Source organism: Anser cygnoides, chromosome 13 (assembly GCF_040182565.1).
Source record: "Anser cygnoides isolate HZ-2024a breed goose chromosome 13, Taihu_goose_T2T_genome, whole genome shotgun sequence".
In the NCBI taxonomy this organism is placed as follows: Eukaryota; Metazoa; Chordata; class Aves; order Anseriformes; family Anatidae; genus Anser; species Anser cygnoides.
In genome coordinates, this window is record NC_089885.1 from 8,641,428 (window position 1) to 8,658,250 (window position 16,823).

A 16,823-nucleotide genomic window follows, 5' to 3' on the forward strand; every position below is an offset into this window, starting at 1 on the left:
TCTACCACTCAGGGTGAAAGCACACCATTACCATTCGAAATACTAAATCCCTTTCCAATTCATACCACGTGGGAGTTAAGTTCTGTACTGCAAATGGATTTTTCGCTGTTTCTTCCAAAAACAATACACGTGATAAGCAGAGGACCAGACCGTGGAACTCGCAGGGAGGCTCGGAGCCTCAGCCTTGCAGAAGCACAGTGTTAAAACTAAGCCGGCACTAGCCATATCTCCACTAAATGGGAAAAGATAAGAGTTTAGCACGATAGGACTTGTGTCGTGCACTTTTCCACCCACATCGCTGGGTGAGAGCCCAGCTGGAGCCCTTCTTCCCTGCTCTCCAGGTTGCCCGAGGGCAGGGCACGCTGCTGGACAGGGCTGCAGGAGCACGCGTGGCACCTGCTGTCCCTGACCCACCGGCACAGCCGAGCCCCAGTCCCTGCAAGGCAGCCAAGCACGGCTGGGCTGCTGCCACTGTGCGTGCTCTGGGGCTTTGCCTAAATCCACCCTTTATGCATAGGCCTGTGCACAAACAACACCGATGTTGGACAAGCTGGGACTTGCGGATGGGCTCGGATCTATGTTTGAGCAGCCGTGCAGGTTGCTGAACACTCGGCGAAAATTCAGTTTAACCTTGTCTGAGGTGCACACTGATGCACAAGGGAGCTACTGGCTCCAGAAGTACCTGACCCCACAGCCTCACTGAAGTCAGAAGTTTCAGATTTAAAGTTGTTTCTGTTCTGTAATTATAGGAGGTTGTTTAGATATGCAGAGCAGAAAAGCCCACAGACTTTCCATACACCAGTAGAGGTGTGCAAAGGCTGTAATAATTCTCTAACCACGCCTTCTTAATTCTACGTAGTATTACTGGATGGGACTTCCTAAGAGTAGGTCCACAGACCGCTCTGACCTAAGGAGCCTGTAAGCACCTCATGTAAAGCAAACACTGCTCTTTGTGAGCAGTGTTTGCTGAACAGGGCTTTAAGCAGTTGCCTGTGTCTTTTTCCGCGCTCATACACCCTTTACGAGTGCACGCAGTGCCAGGCAACATATAGTCTTAGTACATTTCCCTAAAAAACACACAATCTATGTTCGTTGGATACCTTTTGCTTAATAGGACACAAAAACCAGCGCAAAGTCAGCTGTTTGGTGGATTTACTGTGCCTTCAAAAAGGGCTCACGAATACCTGCGAGACGTTACTTTCTTGTTGATTTGTGCATTAGGAAGCTGATGGTTGGTAACTTAAGCATAAAGTAAATCTTCTCTAACTAACAACGCCAGAAAATCTTCAGCAAGAGCTTCCCAGAAATACCCAGTTCAGCGTGCAAGGATTCATTTTTTATCTCTACATTATACCGCTGATGTGCCAGAGAGGAGCCGAATTGCCTGCACCGATACAACACACACTTCCCTTCTTCCACGAGCTGCTTGCTTTATTTTTCTTCCTGCTCTCCGGGCAGATAAAGGGCATGATACTAAACTGCTCTGCCATCTGGTCAGACTTTGTTGGTTACTATTTAAGATATAGCAGATGTTTCAAAGTGATACAAGAATGTAGCCTAATAACTAAGCAAAATACGCATACCTTACTGAAGGCTATTTATTCACGAGAAAACAGTTCACACGTTTGTGTGTTATACAGAAGATGCTTTAATTAGGTTATTGTATTTGCCTGTCACATTGTACTAGCTTTGTACTGGAAACAGTCTTATTAAAGAGAAAGACTGTCTTTTCTATGACCAAGGTTTTTGATATTTAGAGAAAGATTAAACAAAGAGAACAAACTGCCTGAGCATTTCTTTGACATTCTGACACACTACTTCCTAAGCTGATGCTCTCGAGGTGAAAGCTAAGAAAAGCAGAGAATGAAGTGCTTTGCTTCTTCTACTCCCTAGCCAGTAATAAGCCCTTTCATAATCAGCAATAGTCAAAGATATTCCACTCCATCAAAACCAAGCACAAGTCATCCCCTGCAGAGCCAACAAGAATTTTCAATTTTCTACCCTTTTAGTACAGGTGCTTTTTAGGAGCGACTTAGAAGAGGGCTACTCAGTGCTCAGCCATCTGGCCATATCCAAACCCCTAGATACTTTGTCTCAAAGGCTGTAAAATGAATAGTTTTAAGGCAAACAAAGGAAAAAAAATAGGTGCACCATTGCTGACTACCACGACAGGCTACTCTCGCCAGTTCAGGGGCATCCCTCATGAATTCTAAAGCAAGTTTCATCCAACTCCTTCATTTTCCAGGATGGCAGCCACCAAGGGACTGAAGCAGAAGGAATGTGAGGCTCTTCAAGGCACCATTAGCAGCTCCAGTCTGTTCACATGCATTCGCTTTCTGCCACAGGAAAAGGTTTTGACTAAAAAAAGACATTTTTACTTAAAATGAAACCTTGTGCAGAAAGTGGTTGCAGTTGTTCCAACCTGGACTAATGTTCAATTTCCTCTGATAGTTCTCTTGCATTTGCTTTTCTTATCTAGCCCTGGTAAATTCTATTTTCATAGTTTTCTCTTCATTTTCTCTTTCACTGTCTCTCTCACTTTTTTACATCTTTCACTATTGATTTTCAACCTTAATTACTAGCACAACTGTGCATTTTATTTTCTCTCACACAGCAGGTGAAATTTCATCACCAGCTACGAGGAAGTTACACTGATGACAAGCACAATGGACTACAACTGACAACTGATCTCTTATCAGCTGCTATAATCAACTACTTTGAAATACATATATCATCTTTTTATTTATTTCACACTCACGCATCTATAGCAGGTTGATGGTAATTTTCAGTCTGAATTTCACCAACTGTTTTGGCTTTTATTTTCTATTATTCAAGGGAAAATACCACATTATCTCTAATGTTCCCAAACAATCCCTTAGGATGTGAAAGCAAGCACCTGAAGGCACCTCTCTCTCATGCCTATGCCTTTGTCATCTTTCAGTTGTGGAATTGCATTGACTTCTTACTTGAGCTGACCTTTCTAATGAACTTTTCTTCTGAATCGTTCCTTTTATTTTTAAGTACTGAAAAAGGTAACAGGAACGGCAACAAGGCTGCTTAAAGGTATAGAGTAACCTTCTTATACAGACCAAATAAGGATTTTCAGACTGCAAAACTGATAACAATGAGTGGATAAGCTGGAGGACCATAAAACAGAAATAGTCTGTGAATATTTTTTTCCTCAGACCCCTATAATTTGATAGTGTACCTTTCAGTTAGGCAGAAAGCCCCAGACAACCCAAAGAAGTACTTTTTCACCTGGCACATGATTAAATTGTGGAGATGCTCTCACAGACTTCAGCTGCTCTGCCTACTGCATCTCAGGTTCTGCTTCTGCTCAAGAAAACTTCGAAGAGGTGCCTGCAGGGCAGCCTCTACCTGTCCTCCTTCTCACACTCTTTCCCTAAGTATCAGGTGCTACCTCTTTTTGTAGAGAGAATACGGGACCAAATTGAATTTTAGTTTGGCCCACATCTCTTCTTGTGTTAAGAATAAAACTACAGTGTAGACCTTTCAATTTGACATTATTTACCAGAGAACAAGAAGAAAAAAAAAGGAAAAATGTTTTCCCACATTCTGCTTCCATTCTGCACTGGCCTTACATGATCCAGATCCACCCCCACTGCTGTACCTAGAGTCACTTGCACATGAATCTGCCTTGTGAATCATGCCTAAAAAGCATACACTGCTTGTTATGCACTGAAGTGTACAAAGAGGTGGGTTTTTTTCCTTCTTACTGTGAACAGATGCCTCAGTGGTTTGCAGAGATCAGGCACCCAGCAAACGTGTTTTCTCTCTTAATGGTTTGGTACTTCCAGAATATAACCAAGTTTCTCATTGCTTTCCTACCCACTTACACAGCTCGATACATCTCAACCATACTGTAGACATACTGATGGAAATAAAGGAGTTATTAAAAAGAGCTTTGAATCTAGGACTGACAGGAGGTGTTGTGCAAAGGTCTGATCTCAAAGTCAATAGCCCAGCTCCATTTGCCTTGGGTGATGAAACCAAACTTTAAATAAAGATGCATTAACTCCCTTTCTTGAAAACATTTACAGTGAGATATCATGTCCACTAAGCGTAGTATGTTGTAATGTGGCCTTTTGGTAATAAATGTAATAATCTACTTACTGAACCCGCAGCCAGGTATAGGGACATACCCTGTCGTTCCGGTACCAGCCAGGTTGCTTTAACTTATGGCCAAGTTCGGCCTCAGCTCAGCAAACGTCACTTGAAACTGCACAATGTATAATGCTTGTTCTAGAGAGTTCAATGTAGGAGCAAATTGGGTCTAATCATGCTCAAGACACAACACCTACTCTTTGAGATGTCTTGTTCCCATCCAGAATCAGCTTTAAATCTAACACTTCATTACACTGGACCTACAGTTAAGAAGCACAGAAAAGGATGTGCAGAAAAGCATGTTCTGTCTCTCACGAAGGCAAGGGACATACGGGGAAGATTCTGAAAAGCTGTAAAAGATTGTGTTGTCTCAGACTGGCTTAGCAGAAATAAATCCTATTAGCCTAATATGTATACACATATGCACAGAAAAGAGCAGCTTTTCTTCAAAAAACATACATTTTCGGGTGCTGTGCAAGTGACTGCCTGTCTAATAATAAGATAGGTTATACAGTACCCATATTTTATGATCTCCATTTATCCTGTGTTTTACACTGCACACTTGTAGACACATGCTTCAATTAGTATGAAACAAATGGCGTAATTCCAGATCCACTAAACCTCAGAGACCTATATTGTCATGCATACGCAGCATGCATTTTCTACTACATAGGAAGCCTTATCTCGTCACCTCCTCTTCTTCAAAAGAAGCCACTTCTGAAATAAATGGGATAAATAACCCCTGGGTGGTATTACAGCAGATGCTTAGAAATCACAGCTAAAATAGACCCTCATTGGTTTGCTGGCAACGTTAGCAAGGTGTGCAGTTGTAACTGCAGGTGGAACTTGGTCCCACAAACTGTCACCCTGCCGAACAGCACAAGAAACCGTGCGCTGCTGGTGCCGTGGGTTTGTGCTAGAAAGACTCCTTCTTCCCAAATGTTCATGTGGCATGGGGAATAGAGACTTTCCAAACTGATCAATACCTTGCAGAGTCATAAAAACAACATTCATAACAATTCCCCACCACAGAAATGCTCTGAAGTTCCTTGGAAAAAGCCAGCAGCAGCATACCCTGCACAGGCCTCATCCTGCAGGCTTCACGCCAACCTACTGCAGTTTTTTGTTTTGTTTTTGAATGTGCTCATTCCAGCTCTAATCAGGAGGGCAAGATCTCCCTACAGGACAGCACCCATGTGCCTGCAATGCACTCACCAGAGCACAACACAGACGGACGTGGCAGGACACGGCCTCTTCCGCGTCCAGCATGTGAAGCCAAAGGCCTCTCCCTCAGCTGGGGGGGCAGGTCTGTACCATGCTCTGCCCATGTTAGTGTAGGAATTGCTCTGGAAATATAACAAATCCACTTTATTGGTTGAGGGCATGCTCGAGACTTCCCCTTAGAAGCAGAAGCCCGGTTACGGTCACAGTGCCCACAGAGCATTGGGCTCACCTGGCCCTCAGAGAGAACGAGAACGGAGCGCTTCCTCCAGCCGTGCTTTAAGCACATCTAGGCCGCAGTACTTTTTAGAAGAGCGGTTGTAAGGAGCTTGATATTTTGGAGTTGCACCATCCTAAATAATAGCTGGAAACAAAGAAGTGTGAGATCCTGAGGGCCACAGAGCCCCTCTTTGTGCAGGGCACCCGGCCTCTGTGGGCGAGCTGGGAGCGCTGCCCTGCAGGACAGACTCGCCGCGCTCCCCATTAAGGCTGCTTTGCCTAAGCTGTCTGGAGAGCCCAGCCCTGCACAAAGGGAATCCTGAAGCAGCGTGACGTTTTCAAATAACTCATTTGAAGCTCGCTAAGATGCTGACGCCTGCCTCCTTAACAATGTGGCATGTGTTTAAATATTAAACTTTGCTTGGTAAGTTGGAGTGATAGGGGGAAAAAAAGAACAATAACAATGCCAAATGAAGTGATCTCCATGAGCTGAGCACTGAATAAATCCGGTGCATCTTCAATTAAGTGGTAGTTTTACAATTAAAGCCTTTGATTTTCATAAAGCTGTTTCAGCATGCCAGGGGAGCAGTGGAAGCAAGAGGTTGGGGGTGGGAAGTCAAGAAGGAGGCGCGATACTTCCCCCTGCACAAGTCTAACGTTCATTTTACGATTGATTCACTGAACAGAAGCATCTTGCCACAGCAGCCACCCACTTAATGATGACAAAGCACAAACACCTCAGTCCTGGTGGCGCAGTACAGGCAGGCATGACATCTCGGATCAGGTATGGGTGGCTAATGGCACTGCCACGACACCCGCCCCCTGAGCCTTGCCCACCCTCTCACCAGGCGGAAACAAGTCACTGCAAACCTCAAGGCAAGGAGTATAATAAACTCATATATATTCAAGCCGGGGATTTCTGTTCCCTTATGGATTGTTAGTAAAATGCTTCCTGACACACTGCAGAGTGGGTTATGCAAGAAAAAAAAAAAAACACATTGAAATTTCATATCAAATAAGCAAATCAGGGCTTTATCATGAATATACCATTTCATTCTTTAAAAAAAAACATCCTAAAATTCAACACAATGATTGACATTATTCCAAGGAGTTCAAGTAATCTTGAGGAAATTGTTCGGCTTTCCTGTAGCTTGCAAAGGATGTAAGAGGTTAGGTTTATTCGGGACAGAGACGGACTCATCAAGCCGTGGCACAGGGTGAGCTTGAGGGAAAGATTAATGCATTAACTCTAATGTGTTTTTATGTTTCTGAATCCTTCCCCCAGCCCCCTCCCTCAGGTATGTAAATTGGCAATAAATGATTGGCATTCATGAGTGTGCCTCCAAGCAGGTTAGGGATAATTAGTAAAGCATGCAGACACCCTGTCCTAAGAGCCAATTGTGACAAATCCACAAAATAATGAATCTCTATTAATAGTTAATGCTGCGTGTCGAGAAGAGCCCGGTGCCTGGGCTGTTCCCCTTTATGAGAAGTGCTACCCTCCTCTGCTCGGCTGGTCCAGCTGAACCCCTGCCTCCCCTGCCTGGCGTCTCAGCCAGGGTGAAGGAACTGAAAGCTACCAGCCTGAAGACTTCAGAAGTCTATCACGGAACAAGACTCAACAAGCCTCTTCTCAATTTGTAAATAGGCTGGAATATAAGTAGTCAAAAAGCTCCACTGTCAAACAAGTTAAAGCATTAGCTGTGTTGCTTTATGAATGCTACAGAGATGCTTAATACTTTACTTATTAAGCCCTATTAACACCATAAAGTAACTTCATCTCTGTGTTCCTCACACCGATTTACTCAGATTAAGAGCAAATTGTATATGTGTCCCCCCCCCCCCCACCCCAAATTATAAATTATTCAAAGCATTAAGTTTCTGCTGTGCTCTCTATATTGAGAAGCCATATTCCAATGCCCAGGATCACAAAACATTGCATTTCTAAGAATTGCCTGCCTATTCTTCATACCAGTTGATGAAAAAAAAACATGGTAGTTTCAGAGATAACTCATGTTTTGTACCCTCTGTTTCTCATATGGTAGAATACCCATGTTGGGTATATGCATATTCATTAACAATGACCCACTTTTGGGTTGTAGGAACATATCAAAATACCAAAATAAAATGTAAACAAAGCAAACCTTTGCTGTGTGGGGGGAGAACAGTGAGAATTCAGCTGATATTACGGTGTAATGATGAATGTTCTCCTGGTTCTCTGAAACATTCTGCTTCTTGATGTCCAAACATTACTGACAAGCCATGTTTCTGTCCAAGTTAATTGGACAGAAAAAAAAGGGACCTACTCTAAAATCCATTGCTGCTAATAGCTTAGCCTCTTTACTGTCTTCATAATTAATCTTCTTACTAGCAGAAAAGTTGAAACAGTTAAAACCTCTCCACACAATGAGTTGTAACCAGAGGTGTTACAAACATGAACCGAAATATCTTAACCCAAACTTCTGGGAGGTACTGACCCAAATCTAACAGCAGCAGCTTATGTCCCTCCCTAATTATTTGGAAACACAGCTGGCAGAGTATTTGTAATACCTGATTCCTTGTGACTTACACAGGAATCCTAGTTTATTTAATTTGATATCATTGAAAATGCTTAGTTTTAAAAGAGAATTCAGGCGATTTACTTGCAGCAGTGTAAGAGCGATGCATAGGACTGTGATAAAGAACAACTTGTAATTTATCAGATTTCAAGGCTCAATTAATGTGACAAGGTCCCTCTTAGAAGCTTTCATACCCGGCATTTAAAAAGAAAAGGAAGCTTATAAAACCTAAGCAAAAGTTTCCGAGCATGGCCCCTACCTTTGTCAGACAAGGTTAGTGAATCCCCATCCTTTATTTGCCTTTCTCTGTTGTCTCTTCAGAGACATCGCTGCGAGTCATCGAACCCTATGGAACCATCAGAGGTAAAGAGCAGTGAGGCTTTGAGAAGTGCCAGAGCATTAATTAGCTCAGGATTCCTGAATCTCCACTGATCTAATGAAAGTTGCTCAATCACAGGATGATGTGGAAAGCCTGCTAGGGGCTTTCTAGTTAAAGCACAGAAGTGGGAGGCAAGAAGAGCAGGTTCTGTTCTTACTGCCAGCACCTGCGTGCAACCTTGAGCAAGCCATCAGTTTTCACCGCTCATTTTCTCTGTATGTGAAATGAAAATAATTGTGCTCATAGGACTGTTCCTAAGCTAACTTCATCTCCATCTGAGAAGCACTTTGGGATCTTCAGGTTAGAGAAACTACTGAACTGTAAAATATCATTTAAAATATGTATTTTACTGGATGTGCTTAAAATAAGTATTCCCTGTACCAACACAAAGTAGAATTTTGAGTGTGGGATACTCGGTCTAGATAATTTAACTGTTACCTTGAAGTGTAAAAACAGTGTTTGTAACGGATTTTTCAATTCAGCAGATGACTGTGAAGCAGCACTTCAAACAACTTTGCTTAGAATATCTATTATTAGTAAACAACTATGCTTTACAGGATTATTTTGCAACACTTTGCATTAGGAGATATACTTCAAGCAGGCTTCTGAAAATAGTTTCAAACATGCTAGAACACGGTATGCATGTACATACTTTACCATCTTATACAAGCTTGCATTTTTGTTTTAACAGAAACAGAAGTAATTTCGGCACGACATTCAGTCTCTGACTCACCTTTATTCTCAGTAAAGGTGACACATGGCAGAAGAACAAGGCACGGAGTTGCCCTGGCTTCGGCTATCTCCTGTTTAGTCAGAGCGAGCTGCTGGAGCCGTGTTTATCCCCAGCATTGCACCAGCAATCCTCCCTGAAGACATCTGTCAGGTCAGTCCGGGATATAAACTCGGAAAAGTTTCCATATGTGTGATTCCTATCAGTAAGTTTTGTGTAAGGAAGAGTAAGACTTATATACATATATATTCTTTTAGAAGAAATATATATTCTTCTATAAAAGAATAAGTTATATATTCTGTAAAAGAATATATCGTGCTAGATTTATACATATATAAATATATGTATGACTGGATGACTGTCTTAAAGTTTTTCCTTTCCAACTGGTGTGCAGGTTTGTCTACCCCACTAGCTTTGCTACGGCGCCACGACTTCTGTCCTTGCCTCAGTGTCTCCTAGGCCCTTTCCCCTCACACAAATGGCAACCGCTTAGTAAATATGTGTTGAAAGCTTCAAATATAATCTAACCATTTCATTTTAAAACTCACATTCAGGCTGTTAGCTGAGATAAAAGAGTATAGTCTTTATGCAATCATCAGTTAGACTGAATGAGCTGGGGCTGAAGGCAGGTCAGAGCAGAGAGTGAATTCATAGCCTCAGCATAAAGCAAGGCTCAGTCCTTCCTGAGACCAGAAAGGAGTGAAATTACCTGAATTCAGATTTCTAGAGGAAAGTTTTTGCCGCGTGAACTCATATACATCAACGGGGAAGAGGAAAAACAAACAAACAAACAACAACAAAAAAAGTGTTGGTAGTAGGCCGAGACCCAAATTAATATTAAGTAAAGATAAAAGTATGACTAAGTAAAGGTCGGTACATAAGTTAAAAGGCAACACCATCTTTTTCCTGGTGGAATCCAAAGATAAACAAGGTCTTTTTTTTTTTTCTTTCCCAAAATCATGCTTTCTAAGTCCCATTATATAATGGCTTTCACAGGTACACTTCTAACTGAAATCAAAGAAGCTTGGTGTGCTTTAGTATTTATTTTTTATCTCTTTTTATTTTTAAGAAAGGAAAGGGACACGCCACTACCCAAGGATGGCCTGCAGCACTGCATGCAGGGGCAATAGGTAGGCTACGGTGAGCCCCTGTAAGAGCTTTCTCTGTTTTTGCAGTGGGAGAAGTTTCTTTTGCCCTATTATACAGCAAGATTGGAGAAAGCAGCAGAGTGTGTGGCTTTGCAGGTGAGGATTACACAGCAACCCCCGGACCAGTTATGAGCTGTGTGCAGAATAATGTCAGGTTAGCATCAACAGCAAGAACGCCTTTACCTCGCACGTCAGCAGCGGATGGCATCACACGCAAGCTCATCGGGCAGGGCGACAGCCACCAGCATTCTGGTGTAAAAACCTCCAGAACAAGCTGCTATTTTCAGTCCAAGAACAGGATACAGCTGCCAGCACCACCTATCTTCTGCAGGTTAAGCAGCAACGCTCAACTCTTTGTAAGAGCCCAGAAATCCCAGCCCACAGAGCCTTTCTGAACCTCCCATCCCATAACCCAGGCAGGAAGCCTATCTAACCTGCCAGCTGGGACGAAGGCCCGAGCCACTTGCCAGTACCTGTGCCAGTTTACAGCCTTGGCCAGCTGCTCTTCCAGGGTTTTACAGACCAGGAAACTGCTATCCTGCTCATCAAATAAAGAGAAGATATGCTTTAAGAGTAGGAAAATTACCAGCTTTTGTTGTACCTGCTCAAGCAGTATGCTTAGAGAAGGCAGAACCCGAACCTCCGTAAGTCATTTGCTTTCTACCAAAGCAAGCTGAGAAGAGGGAAATGGAAACTGTCAGAAATTACCTGAATCAGGCATACAGTTATCTTTATGCAATGTGACTTTGTCTCAGACTGAAATAGGGCACGGCTGAATTCGTAACTAGCCTAGCATCCACCCTTCTGTCCTTGTGTAAATTAAAACCTGAACCTTTGGAACGACAACTCTGGTGTCATCCGCAGTCTTTTCGGGAGGCTCCATGTGGAGCCACCTTGGCAGGTGACTGGGAACTTACAACTCCCTTTTTTAGGTCAACTTCTATCCTAGGATTTTACATTTTCCCTTCCCCTCCCTAACAAAATGACACTTACTTTTGGCCAGATGGACAAAAATGAACTGAACCACTAGTACTAATGCACAAGCTATGCATCAGCTTAGGAACAGCTGAATTTAATTCATCTCTTGAGGCTCGATGCCATAACTGATACTAGGACAATACAATGTTATGATACAGTAGTTAAAATCTACTACAGATACAATCTCTAAGGTGAGGGAAAAGCCTTTAAAAAAAAAAATGAAAGAAAGAAGAGGGAATGCTTGGAAAGTATCAAAATGTGGCAAGGCCATGTGCTCGTGAGCTCAGCTAATTTGCACGCATGATGCAAATCCACGTGTAAACACGCTTCCCCTAACAAGGTGACACTGCTGCTGTAAGAACATTCCATAGTGTGCTACTGGGCTTTTTTTTTGTGCCTGGTTTTCTTTTCCATGGATATACACCCAAATGTATTTTAAAAACAGGAGGGGTGTTATTTTTAAATTTATATTTATTAGCAAGGCATTCCAAAATTAAATGTGGACACAACTGCTAAAGAGTAGACTATAAAACGTGGTTTAACATTTTTTTTGCCATGAAACATGTTGGAGATGAAGGCACCTAGTAGCCAGTGGTGAGATCTGGTGACTCTGCAATAAGGATGTATCTTCAGCAAAGATTTTTGAAGATACATACATGAGGTTTCTGCACCACCAGTGCGTGATTCGGTGGTGATTTAAAAATAAAACTAGCTGGCAAATCTTTCTTTTCTTTGCTACCTTTCAAAAAGCTTTCCATTTGAGTGGAATCAGCCATTCTGGGTTCAGCTGCACCAGAAACTAATCTGGGCATATGCAGTGTTTGCTATGAGCTGCTTCTGTGACCTTGTGAACTGTTTTTGATTTGAGCGTTAATTACAAAACACTCCAAGTGCACATATTTCTTGGAGAACTGATGCAGTCACCATTATTATTTGTGTTGCTGTCCATGTTCTGGCCGTGCTCAAGGCCCCATTCATAATTACAAAGAAGAAGGCGTGTATCTCTAGCGGCTTCTAGTTCAGGAGAGCTATTTTGTGGAGAAAATGTAGCCCAAGTCTCTCTGCTAAACTTTGTTTATTTCATTGTTATTTCATTTTCCCATGCCACCCATGTCCTGTTTTTGCCACCTGCTGTATCTCATTCACCACAGAATTTATAAAACTGTGGGTGAAGGATGGAGACATCCTTACTTTTACTGTTCTGTACAATATGCAGACAAAGTGGTCCCAGGCATAAATAAGAACTAATCCTTAGTATGTTATCAGTGATTATAATCCTCTTCCTAATTTCAGATTAGATCTAGGAAAATTATAGATAACTTATCTACTCATTTGGCAACACTGACATTCCTGGGTACTTCTAAATGTGCCCATTTGTATTTGCAGTGTAAATAGTCAATGCCAGGAACAAATGGTATCTTGTAGTTAGCGAAACAGGGGGATCAGAAGGCTGCTGCTCCTATTTAAGTAATTTGGAATTTTGCCACCGGTACAACAGGCTGAGATTTCATGCTGGGCTCTAAATGTGAATGACCAAGTCTGTGCCAGAGGGGAAGCCATGTATGATTTTTTGTTTTGGTGGTCTCAGTTGCAAAAAAAAAAAACAGATAAAAGCAAGACTGCACTGCAGAGTTGACACTGACTCAAAGGTGAGATTTCCTGGGGAAAAAATGGGTCTGACTCTCTACTGGCTACACGGCTGCTTAACAGGGATGCATTGTGACTGATTTTGGTGCAGATGCACAAGAGGGCAGAGAAATGTATCTAATATATTTTTTCCAAAAAAAGAAAAGGTCTTCTAAGCTCCTGCCCAGAACTGTGACATGCCACGTCTCTGCTGACCATGCTTAACAAACATCTTCTATTTGTCTCTGCCAGGCCATGAACACTTGAAGCGATTCTAAATTGTATCTTGGTAATTATTTTTCTTTTTCTCATTCACACCCTGACTTATGTATGATTTATAATATTTCTACTGGGAAAGCTTCATAGGCAATAAGCTTTCCCTTGTGAGGTTTTGTACATTACCATTTGGAGGCATCTTTTTACTTTTACTATGGTAATATTTCCTACATCGATTTTCAACTTCGTTGTTACTGGAAATTGTCTAGGTAATAATTTAAAGATGTTAAAGAGCCGCTGGTATTTCATGAAAAAGCCTGACAAACATTCCATTAAAAATTGGGCTGGTGATAATTCATCACCAAGAACACTTCTCCAATTCCTTTTCTTTACTTCAGACCTTGCCACCTGAAGTTACACTCCTCATTTCTGAAGACAGGGCTGGTTCCAGTTCCTCTTGTTTGTGTTCTCCCCAGGAGAAGATGCTGAGACAGACATAAAGGAACTTCTAACGTAACTAATCATTTGTAGTATTCAGTGCAAGATAAAGAGGGCTGAGCTGTAACAACCTCTCAAGCGTTCTTTATATCAGGATCCTATAAAAAGGTCATGTTGAGGCCTCCTGCAAATGGAAAAGCAATAGCAGTTTTATGGGCACATATGCAAGATCATCAGGACCACATTATGTAACGCAATGCACAAAATGAGATGACAAAAATTAGGAGGATCATTTCCATTTCATTTGATACCTTTTTGTCCAGGCATTTTCCACCTGTAGGTACCCTTATCGTGTTTTCAGTCACCACTCACATGCTAAGCATAAAATAATTAAGTATTCATCTCCCCCTATATTTTTACCTTTTTATTACCTTCACAGGTACAACAAATTAGCTGCATTTTCATTCAGATCTTTTCATGAGCACTTTGAGTTTAAGCAGAAAGTATTCAGATTACATGGATTAATTAGATGTTTTATTAAAAAAAAAAAAGGAAAATGAGTTGCAGAGTATAATATAAAACACAGCAGGCTTTGACTTTCTGCCTGGAAGCTGTTTAAAAAAATAATAATAATTAAGAAGGAAATGAACAGTACACTGTATTCTATGCATAAATCAGAGATATTAAAGGCAAATATTTGCTTTTAGATTATGATGAACTCAGATTTATAACAAAAAAATGGACTTGAGATGTTAATTTAGCTAAATATGAGCTCTAATCAGCCATTCCTTCTGCATCATCTTCCATGGCTATGCATAATAATAGTTGAGGTGTTCGTACTGTAATACAACCTTTCACTGTAAGCTAGAGCCTGAGGATGTTTTCTCCCCTTATCCTTGAATCCCCTTTGCACAGCCCTAAGCCCCATCACACATTTAGAAGGAACAGTTCAAAAACTAGATGGAGTATAATAAATTAATCTGGACTTAGTGGGTGGATAAAAGGTCCAGCAGGGGTTTGTTACAGACCCTGGGGACACGAAGAGAGCGGAAAATGGAATATTGCACAATGACATTAGTAAGGCAAACAGAGATAATACTGTGTGTGCGCCTGTGTGTGTGCCTGTGTCTGTGTGTGTCTACAGAGTGCTGGGGGAAGGGTGATCTCAGTATGCTTAGCCTCGATTCATCCTAATGTAATAACAATTGAACACTGCCAGCCCACTTCCAGGGATCCAGTGAAGAAGTGTTTCTACATCTGTGCTTAAATTATCACACTAAACCAAAGCACAGACACGGGAACTCCTACAGCAAAAAAAGAATGGCATTGCAAGTCCCCACCCCAAACAGCCTTACTTAGGAATCTGAAAACATCTTTCTGTGGCCAGGCGACCTAGAAAAGGAAGGTGTATGCGGTCTGGAGTAAGTTATTATGATACAACTTTTTAATGGGAAACATAAGAATGCATTACTGCCCTTTCGAAAGACAGAAACACAGGTGGTAAATTCTAGAAACCAGGTTTTTCCATATTTGTACTCTTAAATATACATAGTTAGTGCCATTTCAGTGCTGCGTGCCAAGATGCCAGCTACACTGGGATTAGCCACTGTCATCACCTTTCCTGAGCAGGAGTAAGCGGCAGGCAACCAAAATGCTTGTGTCCTGCCCACAGGCTGGGAAACGGGTCCTCCCTTTTGCACAGACACAGCCCTGCTACATGCTATGAACCACCTTCAAAGAGGATACGAAGGTAAAAACGTACAGTTTTATAAAGGAAATATACATCATCACCTTTACACATCATGGAATGCCGAGAAGCACACAGCAAAATGGAGCACGTGGAAAAGAAAGAACGGGTTTGAGTGGAGTGAGGATCTCATTGTCAGACAAGTTTGGGAAAGTCATTTCTGATGATCCACTTGAAATTTGGACCTGAAATACTGAAAGTATGAATGAAATGTTCCTCTCTCGAATCTATACTGTCCTTCTCTCACCTCTCCCACCCTGTGGAAGAGCAATGGACACTTGATGGAGGAAGCCTGTTGGCACAGCTGGAATTCCTCTTGGACACCACTCCTAGTCTACCAATGTCCATTCTTTTCTAGCACAACTCCACCAATGCACCAGGCTTTTGCTTTTTTCATTTTTTTACACATTTGCTCAAAAAGTGCCTCTGCAATAAAATGGTTGGAGCGCAAGGATTGTGTGTGGTTACTGGCTGAAGTCTGTGCTGGATTCCCAATGGCCTATTTGTATCTCATGACCTCACAGCAGACCGTTTGGGATGTTGCACAACATGCAATGCAAAGAAATGGCAGCAATACAGTTTTTCCAGTTAAAACTCTGGGTATGATGCTGGACTGACCACAGCTGACTGGTTGAAGGTTTGTGAAAGAAGCAGCTAAAGACCAGGGAAGTATGGTACCCAGAAATGTAAATTAACAATGGAACAAAATTAACAGAGGAGAAAGCTAAAAGCTAAAACAACCTCAGTGTTATCAGGTCTTTAGCCAATATCCAAGACATCATCCAAAATCTGAAGACATGAAATTATCTGGTCAGTTAAGAACATTTCCAGGACTTGCAGAGTTCATTTTGAAGTCACAGCAACTTCCCTCAGCTGCTGGGGCTGCATCTGTCTCCTGGCAGAGCGTACTCGGTGCTGAATAGCTCTCTTCCTGCATAACTCTTATTCACAAAACACAAAAAGAACACAAACAACATTTTCCTTTCATTTGTTTGTAAGTATCTTTTAGATAAAGCTATTCTGTTAGCTTAAGGCTCTTTGTTCAGACTGCACAAGCTATTCCATGTCAGAGTTATTTAAATCCCGAGAAGAGGTATTACAATAGCTAGAAATGATGTATGAATAGGACATAAATGATGATGATGGAAGGGCTGATTTAATAAATGGAAACTTGAAGCTGAAAGCATGAATGAGAAGGTACTGGAGGTACAGCTCTGCTGCTGGGGAACATGCGGTCACGAAGAACAGGGGCGAAATGCTGCACGTCGCCCTGGCAGGATTTATCCCCGTGCTCTGCAAGCTGGACACATTGTTGGGTAAGCTACTAGAGCTGCCACCTTGCAGCTGATACATAAAGCTGCCAACCTAATCATCTGTGGCATTAAAGATCCTGTGGCACTTTCTGTAAAAGACAAGGAATTAGCCATAGTGAACTGGC

General features: G+C 41.9%; 1 protein-coding gene and 1 long non-coding RNA gene across 2 annotated transcripts in view; one reads left to right on the top strand and one right to left on the bottom strand.

Moving 5' to 3' along the window:
• MAMLD1 (mastermind like domain containing 1) overlaps positions 1-16,823 on the bottom strand; it is a 256,950-nt gene that overhangs the window by 149,487 nt on the left and 90,640 nt on the right. The window lies entirely within an intron of this gene.
• Positions 8,513-10,703, top strand: LOC106037764 (uncharacterized). Its single transcript, XR_010834757.1, has 3 exons — positions 8,513-8,802; positions 9,194-9,385; positions 10,302-10,703. It is a non-coding gene; the product is annotated as an uncharacterized lncRNA (long non-coding RNA).